Source organism: Talpa occidentalis, unplaced genomic scaffold, assembly GCF_014898055.3.
Source record: "Talpa occidentalis isolate TD23 unplaced genomic scaffold, MPIMG_talOcc4v2.1 talOcc4.9, whole genome shotgun sequence".
NCBI lineage: Eukaryota > Metazoa > Chordata > Mammalia > Eulipotyphla > Talpidae > Talpa > Talpa occidentalis.
The window spans coordinates 96745910-96762699 of NW_023605305.1; the positions used below are offsets into that span (position 1 = coordinate 96745910).

Here is a 16790-nt window from a genome sequence, read left to right on the forward strand (position 1 = left end):
CATTTTAATGGGTTGTATTAATGAGAAGGGATTTCCAGTTATTTGCTCTCAATCCAGGGTATTTACAATTTTTTTCTGGAGAAGTAATGTCGTTAGATTGTTCCACGAGAAGAAGGTATGAAAAAGGGCAGCTTCTCTATTGGCATGCAAAATGGAGAAAATAGACTTGAAAATTATGGGCTGGTAATTATTACCTTGTCATTTGATTTACTGTAGTTTTAGTGAAAATTAGACTAGTGTAAAGGAAGCGGGGAGAATATTGGCCATATGGTAGAGATGGATGTAGGGTGATCATGAGCAATGATATTAAAAGTTATCACCGTGAAGGCTGTAATGGTAGCAGCAGTAGGAGGTTGGATCTGAATTTTATCAGACTAGCAGTCTTTTATTTTACCTTTTCTCTGTTCAAGTGTCTTCCACTAATGCCTTGTAGTACTCTTCCAAACTTTCAGCTTCAAATTAGATTTTCTATCCTTGGAAAAGAGCTTGTATCAGGTAAAACTGAATGTTAGTAGTGACTATTCTTCAATCTAATTTTCTATCTGTTAAAATTATAAAGTGTTGGCTATTGCTGCTTTTTTGGGTGTTTGCATCTAAGTCATGAATATATAACAACAGAATGCAAAACTAAACCTCAGCAGTCTTAGAGATTTAATAACTTTAATTGAACCTCTGGATAAAAGAAAGTTTAAAATTACATGTCCTAAGGTCCTAAAAATACGTAAGGAGATCAAATATGAAAAGCTGAATATTGAACATATAAGTGTTGTGAGGGGTGTTCCAGTGCCAGAAAGTTAAAAATATTATAAAATTCCTTTTTAATTACCCTTTGCCTGTTGAATAGTATTTGGTCATATGTTTCTTTTGTTTCATATATTAATTTTGTTCTCTGTCTCATAATTGAACATTCAGCTGAGTAAACTGAATATGACAGAAATTATATTTATCTTTCCTAGCATGCCAATGTTCTCCATTCTCCACAATTAGTGCTGACTTTATGAGACTTGCTTGTTAGCATAATTTTTGACCCCTTAATTTGCTGGTTTTTTTCCATTTATTTTTATACAAAGAAAAATTACACTCAACTGATTGTTAAAATACAGCAATAAGATGAAGATCCTGTTCAAATTTTGTAATTGTTACATGATAGGCTGATTTATTAGTTGATACAATAGGGAATGCAGACTGGTCCAGCCTCTGTGGAAAAGTGTGGAGGTTTCTCAAAACATTAAAAATAGATCTACCATGTGATCTGGAAATCCCTCTCCTAAGTACCTACCTGAAAAATACAAAAACAGTAGTTCAAAGGGATATATGTTCTCCTATATTCGTTGCAGCACTTTTTGCAATAGCCAACTTATGGAAGCAGCCTAAGTGCCTGGAGACAGAATAAAGGAAATGCGTTATAATACTCAGTTATTAGAAAAATATATAAAATATGGCCATTTGTGACAGCATGGACACCACTGGAGGGGATCATGCTAAGTGAGGTAAGTTGAAAGAGAAAGACAAATATTGGGTCAGTTCACTCATATGTAGAATAAAAAGAAAGAAAGCAAAAGAATAGAAAAAAAAAACAAACCCATTTAGACCCTTGACTCTGACTACTGATCTGAGGCTATCAGAAGGGGATGGGGTGGGGGAGGGAGCAAAAGTAGGAGGAGGCCCAATGGACTATGGTAGTGGATTAGTGGGACTTGGGTGTTGAGTGACTTGATCACATATATTTGTAGAGGTGGGACCCTACCCCATAAAACATAAAATGCTATAAACTAATATTACCTGAATGAACATAATAAAAATAGTGTTTGCTGTTAATAAGCTACATAACACATTAATTTGAAATAAAAAAATTAAAAATAACAATTCCTCCATTTTACAAAAAACAGACAAAAATGTCTAAAAGTTGCAAAACTGCAAAGGATAGGGACACATTTCAAGAACTGAAAATAGTTGGGGAACAGAATCTTAGTTTTTGATCCGTTGTCATTTCAACTAATTTATGCTTCAATCAGTTTGTTTCCACCATTTGGCTTTTGACTAGATAGCTTTTCCCAAATAACCTGGGTTATAGGTTTTGATTTCTTCAGATCACCTGAAGTTATGTTGTTTTAATTCTCTTGTATTAATTAGGGTTTCCACAGAAACAAAGCCAACACCATATAAATTTATTTATTTTAAGGAATCAGCTTAGGTGATTATGGAGACCAGCAAATCTAATATTGGCAAAATGAGTTAATAAGCTGAAGACAGGAAGAGCTGATGTTCAAATCCAAGAATGTCAGGCTTGAGACCCAGGAAGGAGTTAATGTTGCAGTTGAAGTCTGAAGATTACCTGCTGGCAGAATCCCCTCCTGCTCTTGGAGGTCAGTCTTTGTTCTATTATCTTCAATTGGTGGGAAAAGGTTCATCCACATTATGGCAGGCAATCTTTTAAGTCCACCAATTTAAATGTAAATTTCACCCCAAAACGCCCTCTCCCTAAACATCCAGAATAATGTTTAATCAAATATCTGGGTAATGTAGTCCCACTAAATTGACTCAAAATTAGCCATCACACCTTTGGATTAATGTCCAATCTGTAACTTTGCTTTCAGAGGTGAGAATGTGGCTTTCGGTTCATACCCGCTTAACTCATTGCTATTGTTTCCTGTCATGTTTTGACTGCTACCAACATTAAACACAGATTTGAAAAAGACCCCAGGCAGCCTCTTTTTCAGTTCTTGCCTTTGGCCAGAAAAGAATTCAATGTGGAGACCAAAGTTACAGAAAAGCAAGAGATTTATTGATAGGTGGGAATATTGACTGGAAAACTCTCTGATCAGAGAGGTGTCAAGAAGCAGGTGCTTATATAGTTACGGTGGGCAAGGAGTGGGGGTTTGGCCTTTGGGTGTCTCCTTGTTGTGTCCCTTGCTGATTGGCTGGATCCTAGGGGGTCTTCTAGACTACTGAGGCCCACTGAATTTCCCCCTGTTACCCAGCCTACTTTTCTGAAACTGGCTTAGGTCTGTGCTATTATGTTGGTGTTCTGAGCATTCTGTTTTTAACTGAATTGGGGTGGAGAGGGACTTCCTGGTCTGCAATTGTTTCTGTCAGCCTGTTTGGGGTACCCTAATCCTAACTGATTTCCTATACCCACTTCTAACTTCTTCCTTCAACAAATTTTATTTTATATTATCTGTACATTTTCTTTGGTAGTGTGAAACAAGTAATTCCCTAGAAATAAAATATTTTGGAAGCTAAATCTGATAGTTAACATGTACAAAGAAGGTGGTGTTGTCCATAGTGCTGGCTCTGTGGGAAAACTTGAGCCACTTCTGTGCTGGTGGACCAGTGTGAAGGGTTTTCCTTTTTTATCCTATCAAGACCCAATTTGGTGTTTTGTGTCATGATTAGGGTTTTGATTAGATTAGGGTTTTGATTTGATTGTGTCATGATTAGGGTTTCTGCTGCAGTGGACTTCCGGATGTCCTGAGCCGGTGACGATGCAAGTCTCAGGACCTAAAGTAGCACATTTTCCCTAGCCCACTCACAGGCCAGTGTGCTACTGGGAGGCCCTTGCTGAGACCAGTGGGTGGGTGACCTAACGCAGCTCTTTGGAGCTGGGGAGATAGTGTGCTCAGTTGCATGGAGCCACAATAGTAGAAGAGCATGACTACTCCCACCTTGTCCCTTGGGCTCACTTCAGTGTCCCCTGGGCTCACCTGGGGGAGGGCGGATGTTCTTGAATACCACCCCTGCTGTGTCCTCCAAGCTCCCTCAGGTGGCTTCCACTTAATGCCAGGCTCTTCATATTATTTCTCTCTCTCTCTCACACACACACCCAGTCTCTCTCTCTTTCACATTCTCTCTCTCTCTCTCTCTCAAGTCTCTTTAACCTCTATCTCAGGGAATATTATGTCCTCTGGAGAGAGAAAAGCTAGTGGGAGTGGAGATCAAAAGGTGTTTACCTTATTCCTATTCTAACCTTCTTTCTCAGTAGTTTCTTAGTAATTTTTGCCCAAGTACATTGCTATCAAGAATAAGAATTGCATTTTGCAGCTTTCCTTTAAGCTACTTGTGGCCATAGGCCTCAATTCTGGGTAAATGGAAGTGCTATTTGCGGTTTCTGGGGAGGCTGTTGAAAGCTTATGGGGAGCTGTCACCTTTTGGGTCCCCCCCTCCACCTCCCGGGATGTGGGCATAACGGTGAAGCTCCAATGACAGTTTAGGATTAGGAGGTCAGTTTAAGGGTGAAAAGAGGAGTAGAATGTAGGCGTTACCTTCTAAACATTTGTTATGTGAAATAACATACCTTTCTGACTGTAAGACACATTTTAAGTTTTCTATCAAATCTAGTCCTGGTGGAGATGAAGTTTGATATCTAGTATAAATAATAGAACTTAAAATGTGACTGTGAATTATTCTAAATTAATTATCACAAACTGTGTTTGAGTTCCTAGAAATCTACATTTTCTTAATTCAAAGCAAGCTTTCAGAATACAGTGTCTAAAGAAATAAATATTGTGGAAGAGAGACCAAGTCAGAAAAAAATATTAAAGATAAAATACAATCTAAAAATTTTATTTTTTCAGTCTTTGTCCAGATTTAACAGCCATAATCTTTTGCAGTGAAGGTGGGATGCCTACTCATTTGACTTAGGGATGGGATACAAAAAATGCAAGGGAAAAAGACATATACATCAGTATTTTCATATACTATCCCAGGTCATGTCTTATAGATAAATATTCTTTGACTATTTATAGGCAAATATCACCTTAGCATTCCTTAGTTTATATTCCAATGTCTTTAATCAAGTACAAGTCAATCTAGCATGTTTTCATTTTTTTTTTAAGATTTATTTATTTATTTATTTATTTATACAAGCACTGGGTACAGTCAGAAGCGCGGGAGGATGAGAGAATTCACCAGAGCCAGAGGGGAGAGCAGAGCAGGTAGAAGGACCGAAGTACACTGCTGAGGGGAGCAGCAGGTGGCAGGAGAGGTCTGCGCGCCAACTGGGACCCTTGCCCAGTGGCTGGGGATCGAACCAGCGCTGCAGAGGCTGTGGGCAGCTTCGCAACCCAGCGCTCAACTGCTGCGCCACCGGGGAGGCCCAGCATGCTTTCATTTTTATTACTATAATTTCTTGTTTCCTAGAATTCCCACTACTAATTATTAGAAATTTACATGATGCTAAGATAGCCAGTAAACTTAGAATGATATTAAGTTTTTTGCTCAGAAGTCTCCTGAAGACACAGGTTCCTATGAAAATAACACAGGGGAACAAAAAACATGGAGAAAAATCTGCTGTGAATTTAATTTATGCTCCCTTCTTAGTTTTCATTAAGGCCACTGCTGGATTTACATTGTCAGCCCAAGTGTGAATTCCCAAGAAATCCAAGTAGAAAGAGAATAGAGAGAAGGGCAGAATATATTTGATTTCTTTATGACTAGACCTTTGTTCTAGGCCTCAAATATGAAGTTATTTATGTCTATTTATAAATCATCCATGTATATATGCATAAGCCCACACCATGTACAGGGGAATCAGTTAACTTTGAATGAATGAGATACTCCATAATCCAAAGGTCAATTCCTTAATTAACAAGGCTCTTTTGGAAATTTAAAGATGATAACATTTAAAGATATTTTACATTCATCTGATAAGCCGAGTGGGTTGAACATATTCTAAACCAGTGCATGGGGATGGCACTAACAGCTGTGACTGCACCCTGCGTGAGGCTGGCATTCCTGATTTTGTTGCACTTGGCTTTATTGTGCTTCACACATACTGTGTTGCTCTACAAATTGAGGATTTGTGACCATCCTGCATTGAACTACTGGTGCCATTTTTCTAATAGCATGTGCTCACTTCATGTCTGTAGATTACATTTTGGCAATTCTTGTAACAGTTCAGACATTTTCATCATTGTTCTGCCCGTTATGGTGATCTTTGATCTTCTGTATGGTGATCTGTTAGTAACATCTTTGATGTTTCTACTGTTTTATAACCCCCTGGACCATGCCCATATAAGCAACATTAATTGACAAATGTATATATTCTTCCTGCTCTGTTAATTCCCCCTCCTCTCTCCCTTATCTCTCTTTTTTTCCCACTCACTATTTCTCATGACTCTTTTAATCTCTACCATTGCAGAGATTGACTATTTATTAATTTCTTTCCTCTTCCCTCCTTTTGGCCTTTTTTCTTCTTAGCTGTCTCTTTGTCACTTCTTTAAAAGGTTATGACTTTAGGGTAGTAAAGCTCAGCTTTTTTTTAGCTATTCCAGGAGAGTTCATCCCTTTCAATTAGGATGTCAACCAATCACAATGTGCCTTCTAAGCTTCGGCTCTTCTTTTTTTTCATTATTTCCACTGGTTCTCACAATTGTAGGCTTTAAAAATCATTTTCAGATTGATAGTTTGCTCCTGAAGGTTCATAAGGTTTGACTGCATACATGGGGCATTGTAGATGTAGAAGTTATAGACCTTGGAACTAGAAATGACTAGAAGGATGGTTTAATACAATTGATTTTCTGTTTGTTTTTTTTTTAAATGAGATATGGAAGTAATTTGTTTACTCAAGGCCACTCACACATCTGGTAGCAAAATCAGGACTAGGACAGAGGTTTGTCAACCTACATTTGGAAGAGAATTATATTAGCTCTTTGGTTTTGCATATAATACAAGGAGAACTAAGAGAAACATTGTCTAAGAGCTACATCCTCCTAGGGAAATATCTGCCCTATTCTGTCGTGGTGATTAGAGAGGATAGATCATTTCTTTTATTTGTCATCTGTGAAATGATCCCCCAAATTTATTACTTCTAGTAAATTCACAAGGTTTCTCTACAAATAAAAACTGTCTTATGATTGCAATTATTTATGACTGAATAGAACATATAGGACCAGATGTTTGAAGCTTGCTGTATTTCTTGTTTTATACATGTTGGATGTTTTAAATGACCACATGCCTCTATTTAGTTGTGAATTAACATTCTGTGTATCGCAGAATCTTATATTGATTTTTAAGAAATGTAAACGTTTTTTGCTTCAGGAGGTAAACTTGTAAGTTTGTTTTTATTCTGCAGTTGTGTATTTCATTTTATCTGGAAAAATAGAATTTGAGTCTTAGAAACTTAGAGACTTTAAGTTCAGTTCTCCACCAATACAGTGATTTTAAAAAATTATAACTCTGACATCCAACTTCTGCTTGGAAACCTCCTTGATCGGTCCCACCCTCATGAGCTGGTTGCTATTGTTACTGGACAGAAGTAACATCAGTAAAAGTTATTTTTTGCTTTGAATCAGTACCTGCCTTCCTTAACTTTCAGCTTTTTATACTTGTCTGGCCTGTGGAGCAACACAGAATTAGTATACTCTTCTTTCCATGACAGCCCTTCAAATATTTGAAAGCAGATATTATGTCTTTCTTTATTCTTCGCTTTCCAAGTTGCTTGAATAATTTATCAAAAATTATAGCTTCTCCCATCACCTGGACATTTTCCTTTCATCACATTCTAATTGGTCAATGTCCCTTTTAAAATGTGGCACCCAGAATTGAATTTTATATTATAGATGTGATTTATCTAGCTAGAAATACAATGAAACTGTCATGGGTAGTGATCTGTGAGTAGTAATTTCTCATAAGTCCATTAAAAGAAGGTGACTTGTATGAAAACACTTGGTAAACTGTAAGGTATTTTATAAATGAAATACTTTGTTGCAGTGAATTTTTAAGATTTTAAAATACAAAAAATAACCAAAGAATGTGTTTTCCCCCCAGCTATTGACAACAATGATTTCAACCTTTGTGTCTGCAGCTAGCCAAAAAGTTGGTATTTTTCCCTTGGCAAAAGTCTAAAAGCAATTTATTAAATTACCATTTATTCATTTTATATCTATTTTTATTCTCCCCACCTATCCACCTGTGCCCAAACCCCATCTGCCTCCCTTCCTCACCCCCTCCACCCTTTTCCTTATTCTCTCTGGTAATAATTCTCTTCTTTATGCTGAGTTTAAATTTTTATTTCTAATATTATTTGTGTGTAATTGGTTTGGGGGTATTTATTTTCTGCAGATGAGTATTTCACTTTTTGACTGATTTTTGGACTGATTTCACTTTTTGACAGATTTCACTCAACATAATTACCTCAAGAGCTGTCCATTTTGTCTCAAATGCTACTATTTCATCTTTCTTCACAGCTATGTAATATTCCATTTAATATATGCTTCACAGTTTCTCTATTCATCCGTTAAAAGTCATATGGGTTGGTGCCATGATTTGGCAGTTGTAAACAGTACTATGTACATAGATGTAGACAGATCTTTTTATATTTGATTTTTCATGTTAATTGGATAAATACCTAATATTGGTATTGCTGGAATTTCCATTTTTTATTTTCTTGAGAAATTTCCATACCTCTTTCCACAGGGACTGTACCAGCTTGCATTCCCACCAACACTGGGTGAGAGTTCCCTTTCACCTAACCTTGCCAACATTTGTTAATTACATTCTTTTTTATATGGGCCATTCTCACAGGGGTGAGGTGGTATCTCAGTATGGTTTTGATTTACATTTCTCTTGTAATAAGTGGTGTTGAATATCTTTTAATATATCTGTAGGCCATCTGAAGGTCTTCTTCAGAGAAATGCCTTTTGAGATCTTTGCTCATATTTTAATTGGGTTGTTTTTTTCTTTGTTGCTGGATTGTGTAAGTACTTTGTAAATTTTGGAGGTAAACTCCCTGTCCGACGTATGATATGCAAATATTTTTTTCTCATTCTGTAGCTTGCCTTTTTGTTTTTGTGATGATTTCTTTTAAAGTACAAAAGCTTTTAAGTTTGATATAGTCCCACTTGTTTATTTTCGATTTTGTTTCCCTTGCCATCGGGTTGTATTCCAAAATGCATCTTTGTGGTAGATGTCTGTAGTGTGTCTCTTGTATTTTCTCTCAAGTACTTTTGGTTTTGGTCCTTATGTCCAAATCTTTAATCCATTTTGAGTAATTTTTATGTATGATGTTAAATATGGGTCTTTAACGCAATTTTAGTCTCAACAATTATGTTGAAGTGCTAGTTGAACAAGTTTAAATGATCAAGTCAGTTTTGGAACATGCCTTATAAAAAGGCATATGATAAATGTCATTGTTTTATCTGTGTATACTTATTTAATGAGATAGTAGCAGAACCTGCCATTGACAAGGCAAATCAGTAGTAAAAAAAAAAAAAATCAGTAAAAATAAAAGTAGACCACATTCACATTCAAAGGGTAATTTTTTTTTTATCTACATTTTATAGATTTTTTAAATCGAAGCAACATTGCATTATTATAGTATATGTTTCAGATGTGCCTCACTGAGTATAAAGTACATCAACTTCACTGCAAAATATCCAACTCTATATAATCTGTAATTCTTCTACTTTAAACTTTTTTGATTTTCATGAATTTTGAATAACAATGGGAATATGTTTTAATGTGGTGAACTAACCATTCCTTCACTCTCAGTTGCTTGTTGACTATTGATTACATGTTAAGACTTAATAAGTTGGTCTTATATCTTCACTAACTTTAGAAGAGTTTTTGAAAAGAATCCTGCTTGGCATGAATTTAAATCCTGAACATTCTAAGGATTTAATATGCTGCTAGATGGAATAATCTCAAAGCTAGCTCTAGCAGTTATAGTTGGTGAATATAAATATGCATAAATATAAATGTGAAATGTAAATATGAGGCTGAATGGGACAGTGGCAGGTATAGGAGGTCTAGCGCACTCTTTGGCACATAGTAGAGTCTTAGTATTTGCCATATGAATACTGCATATTTGGGGAATATTATTCCTAACTTGGCAGTGAACCTGGTGTTATAACTAGAGGTTGAATCTTACCAATTGATGTGCCACTGTTCAGACGTGAGACATATTTGGGACTACGCTGTATTTTAAGACCTCATATCTCTTTTGTAGGAGCATTATTTCTTGGACAAAAGAAAATCCCACATTTTCTAAAACATGACAATATTGTAGTGGTTACAGTTTGATTTGCAATGTGTCAAAAACATCAGAGAGAAAAAATTGTTTAAAAATACATAAATATTCTGAATAAAAGGAAGTGAGGCCAGAACTGCGGGAGCCTTTTCTGCCTGTAGTGGCTCAGATTTGTACTTAAGGAACTGAGAACTTAATCTTCCAAAATGTCAAAAAGACCATCTTATGCCCCACCTCCCACCCTGGTTCCTGCAACACAAATGCCTAGCACACCAGAGTTTGTGGAGTACAATCTATCTCACAGCTACAGACTGGGAGGGAACCTGGGTACCAACAGCTGGGTACTGGCCTGTGCTGGTGCTATGATCCGCAAACCCCCCAGACCATATAGGTCACTGATAGCCTATGGGAGGTGGAGTAGAAAGGTCTGGGGATCAAGCAAATGCTTCCACCCCTGACCTAAAGTTGTGGGAGATTGGCAAGATTATTGGTGGCATGGCAAGATCTCACTGATGAAGAAAAGCAAGAATATTTAAATGAATACGAAGCAGAACAGAGTATAATGTATCTAGGCAGGCCTGTCATCATTCCCCTGCATAGCTTGCATGCTTAAGTGCAAAAGGTCACGCAGAAGCTGCTTCAGAGGAAGAGCCGACAGAGATTGTCTCTCATGGAGGAAGGAGAGATCTTACATGAGCTACAGCCTGCTGAAGATCAGGTGGTGATGATGATGATGGTTTTGCAGTGAAGCATATAAGTCACTGCTTGTTGCCAGAGAAATCGGCGCCTCAGCAGTGAAATCCTCAGTGCAAGTGTGGTGCCAGGTGTCAGATAGTCTATAGTGACAACAGCTAGAATGCAGGTCCACAAACATCAGGTGCAGTCCTTCATGGTTCATTGGTGAAAACTGGAAACTGAACTTCTTCAAGTAGGAGGACACCAGGAAAAGAAGAGGAAGTTCCTGAAAAGCAGATTCATTTAACAATGAGTAGAAAAAGCTGTGTGGTTTGAGAGTAGAAATGATGTGAAAAAATCGTAGCTGAAATTTCACAGGCAGAGGAACAGGCTTGCAAAAGTCAGGAGGAAAGAGGCAGCAGAGCACGCTGTCTGGTTCCTGAGGAAGAGCAAGGAGCTAACAAAATGGAAGAACAGAAAGATGAGAATATGCCGATGGAGGCAGAGGAGACACACATTGAAGAAACGACTCAAAGTGAACGAAATGGTGAAGAAGGTGTGTTTATTCCTGAGGACAAGGGGAGGTCAGCATGGGAGAGGAAGGTAATGCTGCCAGGAGGAGCCACCAACAGATCCCACAGCAGAAGATGAGAACAAAGAATAAATGTCGCCTTGTTTTATGTATTCTAAATACTTTTTAAAATGAAGCAATGGTTTTTGAGTTAAAAAAAATATTCCGAATAAAATTTAGTTCTCTGTGCTGTCTACCCTGGAAAGAAATTTATTAATGAAAATAACTCACTAACTCATTTCTAAAGTATTACAGTATTCTGATATTTATTTATAAATATAAGAAACAAAATATTTCTGGAGAATCACCATTGTTGGTGCACTTTTTTTTTTTAAAGATTTATTTATGCATACAAGAGCTGGGGTATAGGCCAGAGATGCAGGAGGTGAGAGGACTCACCAGAGACAGAGCGGGGAACAGAACAGGCAGACTGACTGAAATACACTGCTGAGGGGAGCAGCGAGCAAGACAGGAGAGGTCTGCTGCGCCATGTGGGTTGCTCCCTGGCCGGCCAGGGATCGAACTCATATTGCAGAGACTTCGGATTGCTTCATAGTGCGGTGCTTAACCCCTTGCGCCACCTGGGAGGCCCCACTTTTTTTTGAAGTGTGCAATTTAAACTTTTTTTTTGGTTACAAATCTTGGTGACTGGGGCCATGTAAATTAGAAGGAACTTGCTCTGTAAAATTAGATCTGAAATTTCATGATTTAATTATGTGTTACTAGGTTCAGAATTTCTGTTTCTGTTGGGTTTTATTTCTTTTTAACAGTTAAGAAATTATTATACAAGCAGTTGAACCTTTCTAGAGAAATCCTATGCCTTCTTTTTATGTCTCGTAAACTTAATCTTCCTAAGCCAGGTATTATTTGGTTAAATAGTCATACATAGACTTCAGAAATATGAATATTCTAATAGCATGCAGTTGTTATTGTTTTTTTGCTATAAGGATGTGTGGGCTTTTATATCAATATTAGTTACTGTTTTCTAAACTTCATAGTATTTTCCTCCAGCAAAGAACTGTCTCTTTTCTGAGATGGAAAAAAAACAAACTTGCTTATAAAATGAGACCATTTTGCATATTAATTAGGAGGTCTTTGAACTCTAAGAATAAAATCCGTTAATGCTTTGGGTATGAAACAATTATGCATTCAAGGAATTTAATTTTATGCTAATAATGCGACAAGTTTTACATTTTTCTTTGTTTTGTTTGCATTTCCTAAAGATAATTTAATGCAAATAATCCATCCATATACTACATAGAGCGTGTCGGATGGTTTCCCTATAGTTAAGATTGTATCAGCACTCCCATTATAAATCTCTATTACCCATGGTTTATAATTTAATTGAAAAAACCCACTGCAGGCAGAAACTCAACACTTATGGTTTCAGGCAAAAAGCAATATTTCTCTTTTAAAAATTGCCTCCTCTATTTAATTTCATAGTTAATGGAAATATAAGAAGGATCATCCTGGAGCTGATTTTAAACAAAACCAAACAGATCATTGTCTATAACTAAAATAATTTTGAAATAAATGTAGTGAATAGCTTATCATTGGCCTAATACTACAACATTTAACCAAATGAGACAAGACAACAGTGGAATCTGCTTATTCTTTCTCACACACACACACACACACACACACACACAACCACACAAGGCGAACAAGAAAATTCTGTAAATCTAGACATCTATAAAATGCATATTTGACAATATGTGAGGTGTGACATTTTAATTTTATTTCACTTTACTCCTTCCAGCGAATCTGGGTTAAGGCTGGGGAATCGCTTTTTGTCAAACTGAGATAGGCAGAGGGCATAGGGTGGGGAGAATCGTGCTCTGGAATTCTTTACTTTGTCTGCCATGTAAATCTTATCTTAAGTTTATGCTTCAATTACCTTGATGGGATTCAGGGGTTAATTAACAGGCATCGCAGTTTCCACTTGCTTATACGGTAGATTTGAAAAGATCAGTTTTTAGACACATGGTGGTTTTGTCATCAGCTTTTGAACCCAAATCCCATATGTAGAAAGGTTAACCTGCCAGGTAATATGCAATCTCCAATCAAGACTTCACTGTAGTTTTATCAAACCCAGAGAGACAAAGAAAATGTGAGTTAGTTAAAACAAGGTGTTCTCTATTTCTCTCAACCCATCAACCTTTTCCTATTTAATTCCTACTTGTAATATTGCATGTGAAATATATGTCATGATTTCTTAACCCTAAGACATCATCAGAAACTGCTTAAAATTGGACTGACTATATTATTTCTAAACTGGTTATCTTTGAAATTCTAGGAGTAGTTATTGAGGATATGATGCAAGTTCACATTTATTATTGCATTTTGCAATTTACAAAGTATATACATAATATACACAGCTACTCAAAAGTAGAGAAAACAGAGGCTAAGAGCTAACTAGCAGTGGTTAACTTGCTAACTAGCAGTGGTTAACTTGCTAACTAGCAGTGGTTAGTGTGTGCTCTGTTTTCCACCTAATGCTACTTCTCTGGCTCCCTAGTGGCTCCTTAGTTGTTTTAGGGACACTCGTATTTTTGCTTTGAGAAAAAGATCTAATGATGAGAATATCTTGTATTTACTTGAAATCTATTGTCAAGAGAATATCTTAAACTTGTACTTACTTGACATCTATAATCAGAGACCAGGAGGGAATTCATAATCTTTCTAAGCCCAATTCTTAAAATATCTCTCATTAGCTTAAATCCACAAATAAATAACTTAGAGCCTAGGTAAAAGTCACATATATTTCTGGCCACACAATAAACTAATGATGGAATAAAAGAAGTCATGGAGTTACTAATATCTGTTTAAAAATGATTCTTAATGTTGATGTTCTGATTACATCAGAAACATTTGTCTTATGGTTATGTGAAAAGGTGTGACCACATGTGATTGCAGAGATTTTGAGAAAATAGTAGACAATTATTTTCCTAGGATTGTGTTAATGAAGCAAGGAATGCACTAACCCCCACTGTGGTTGCTTTAAACCCAACAATCCATATTTTTTTATGTATAGTGAAGAGCAGGCAATCTGCTGATATTTATAAACGTATGCCGTTTTCTAGTTTTCATTATAAGTATCTCATTAGAGCACCTCCCCTTTTATTTTTGTTGCTTTTGAAGCGTATATGTTTGAAAGGTAATACAACATTTTTTTAATGAAACGTTTGCTCTAGATGTTGTGAGTGATGTGTGATACTGAGTCCAGGTACTCAGCTAATATTTTATTTTTGTGAATCGTCACTACTTGTGCTACATAGGAACCATCCTTCCCCAACTCTGTCCTCACCAGATGCTATCATTTGGTGCTTTATTTTTTTATTTAATTGTCGTACCATTAGGGGGATCCCCCCACAATCAGATATCAACACCATAGTGCACCCATTACTAAATCACCCAGAGTCCCCCACCATAGCCCATTGTGCAGGCCTCTTTCTTTTTCCTGTCTCCCCTGCTCCCCATGCTTCAGATCTACAGTCACCTTTTAAAGGTTAGCTTTAAGCTTGTCTTTATTTGACCTTTAACTTGGTTTCTCTGGTGCATATTTTGCCTCCTTTCCCATCCAAGTATTAACTAGACCTGACCTAACTTAGCTTTTGAGATCAGGTACACTCAGGGTGGTTAAGACTACAGACATGGTTTACCTCTCTTCTCTCTCCAGTCCCCCAAGATGAAGTTATTCATGCAATACTGTCACTTGGGCTACCAGAAACTTCCTAATGGCAGCTTCCAGTAGATAATGTGTAGGCTGTATCTAGAAGGGTAGAGAGAGGTACTTGAAAGATAAATCCAAAAGGATTTAGACCAGGGTCTGCGAACTTCTCAAGTAAAGAATCACTTAGTAATATTTTAGGCTTTGAGGTCGTGCCACGTGATCTCTGTCCCAACTGCTCCACTTGGCCACTATAGTGCGAAAACAGCTAAGAGGAAGATGAAAATGAATGGATACAACTGAATTCCAGTAAAACATAATTTACTGAAATTTGAATTTCATGCAATTTTCATGTGTCACAAAGAGTCGCTTTCATTTGTTTTAATAATTAAACAGTGGAAAAGCCAGTCTTTGCTTTTGGGTCATAGAAAAAGAGGACACACAGTGAATTTGACCCATGGGTGGTAGTTTGCAGATTTCTCATCCAAATCTGAGTTTATATATTGATAGAAGCTCTATCATTTACTGGCTTTTGTCCTTAGGTCATTTAGTTTACTTCTCTGAGTTTCAGTTTCATCAATAAAATAGGCATTACACCTACTTCGTGAAGTCCTTGTCAGGATTAAATATGATGGTATATGTAAGACATACTGTAACAATTGCTAGTGGTAGATACTTTATAAATAGTAAATATGAAAGTAATATGAATTTAAATATTTAATAATTCATTCTTTCTCAATATCATGGACCTCTTCTCAATATGGAAACAATTTTTTAATTCATGATTAAAAGTAATACCTCTTCTTTAAAAAAAGTAAAATAATATGGAAATAAAAGATAAAAGAAATAAGACTGCAAGAATAAGATTAACTCCTAGGGTTAATCCCACAACAGTCCTCTGATATAGGTACCAACACCTTCATCTTGTAGATGAGGAAATCAAGGCTCATAGATGTTCAGTAATTTGCCCAAGATTATTGTCCAGAAGATAATTTCTCTTTTGGGGAGATTTTGTTTCCGCTAACCCAAACATGTAGTTGGGGTGGGGGCCAATCAAAATGTTCCTGCATGCTGGCCACAGTGTGGACATCAGCAGCAGAGGAGCCACTATCATGTCCTACTTACCATGTATTCATCCATGGTTGGTGCTATCACTCAGCATGCCAACCAGTGACATTTCCTACGGTAATTTCAGTTGAAGTATCACAGACATGGTGTTTCTGACCCAGAGGTTTGAAGAATGATTTTAGTATAATCTGTGGTGATAGATTAAATTTGTAGTTACAGTTGCCAGAATGAAGCCAACCAGAGAGAGCAGAGATTGTCGACCCTGGGAAGGACAAGTGAGAGAGAGAGAGAGAGAGAGAGAGAGAACCTGAGAAATATGGTGAAGTCTGAGTTCAAAGGCAGAACTATTTTGGTTTCCCAATGACGTGGTGATGTGAGCCTTGACAAAAATTTGCCACCTGAAATGTCCAAAATTTTTGTCCTGCACTTTGATTTTCCTTGTTTTGTTTGTAATTAAAAGAATATTTATTGCAGCTAGAATCAGGATGCAAACCCAGATCAGGCTGACTATACAGTCTTGAACTTCTGTCCCAACCCTCTTGAGGGACAGCCACTACTGGTGGTTTGATCTTTCTCAGTAACTTTTCTTTTTTTCTTAAAGATTTATTTATTTATGCATACAAGAACTGGGGTACAGGCCAGAGGTATGGGGGGTGAGAGGATCCACCAGAGTCAGAGTGGGGAACAGAACAGGCACATTGACTGAAATACACTGCTGAGAGGAGCAGTGGGTGAGTCAGGAGAGGTCTGCTGCACCATGTGGGTTGCTCCCTGGCTGGGGATCAAACTTGTGCTGCAGTGGCTATGGATAGCTTCATAGGTTGCGTCTTAACACCTTG

At 37.1% G+C, this 16790-nt stretch overlaps 1 long non-coding RNA gene and 1 pseudogene across 1 annotated transcript; one reads left to right on the plus strand and one right to left on the minus strand.

Moving 5' to 3' along the window:
* The first annotated feature begins 10149 nt into the window (after positions 1–10149).
* On the plus strand, positions 10150–11293 carry LOC119236886 (SWI/SNF-related matrix-associated actin-dependent regulator of chromatin subfamily E member 1-like; annotated as a pseudogene).
* Positions 11294–12947: 1654 nt separating this feature from the next.
* Positions 12948–16078, minus strand: LOC129145132 (uncharacterized). The gene is made up of 3 exons (XR_008550234.1): positions 16009–16078; positions 14876–14985; positions 12948–13287 (listed from the first exon to the last, which is right to left on the minus strand). It is a non-coding gene; the product is annotated as an uncharacterized LOC129145132 (long non-coding RNA).
* Positions 16079–16790: the final 712 nt, after the last annotated feature.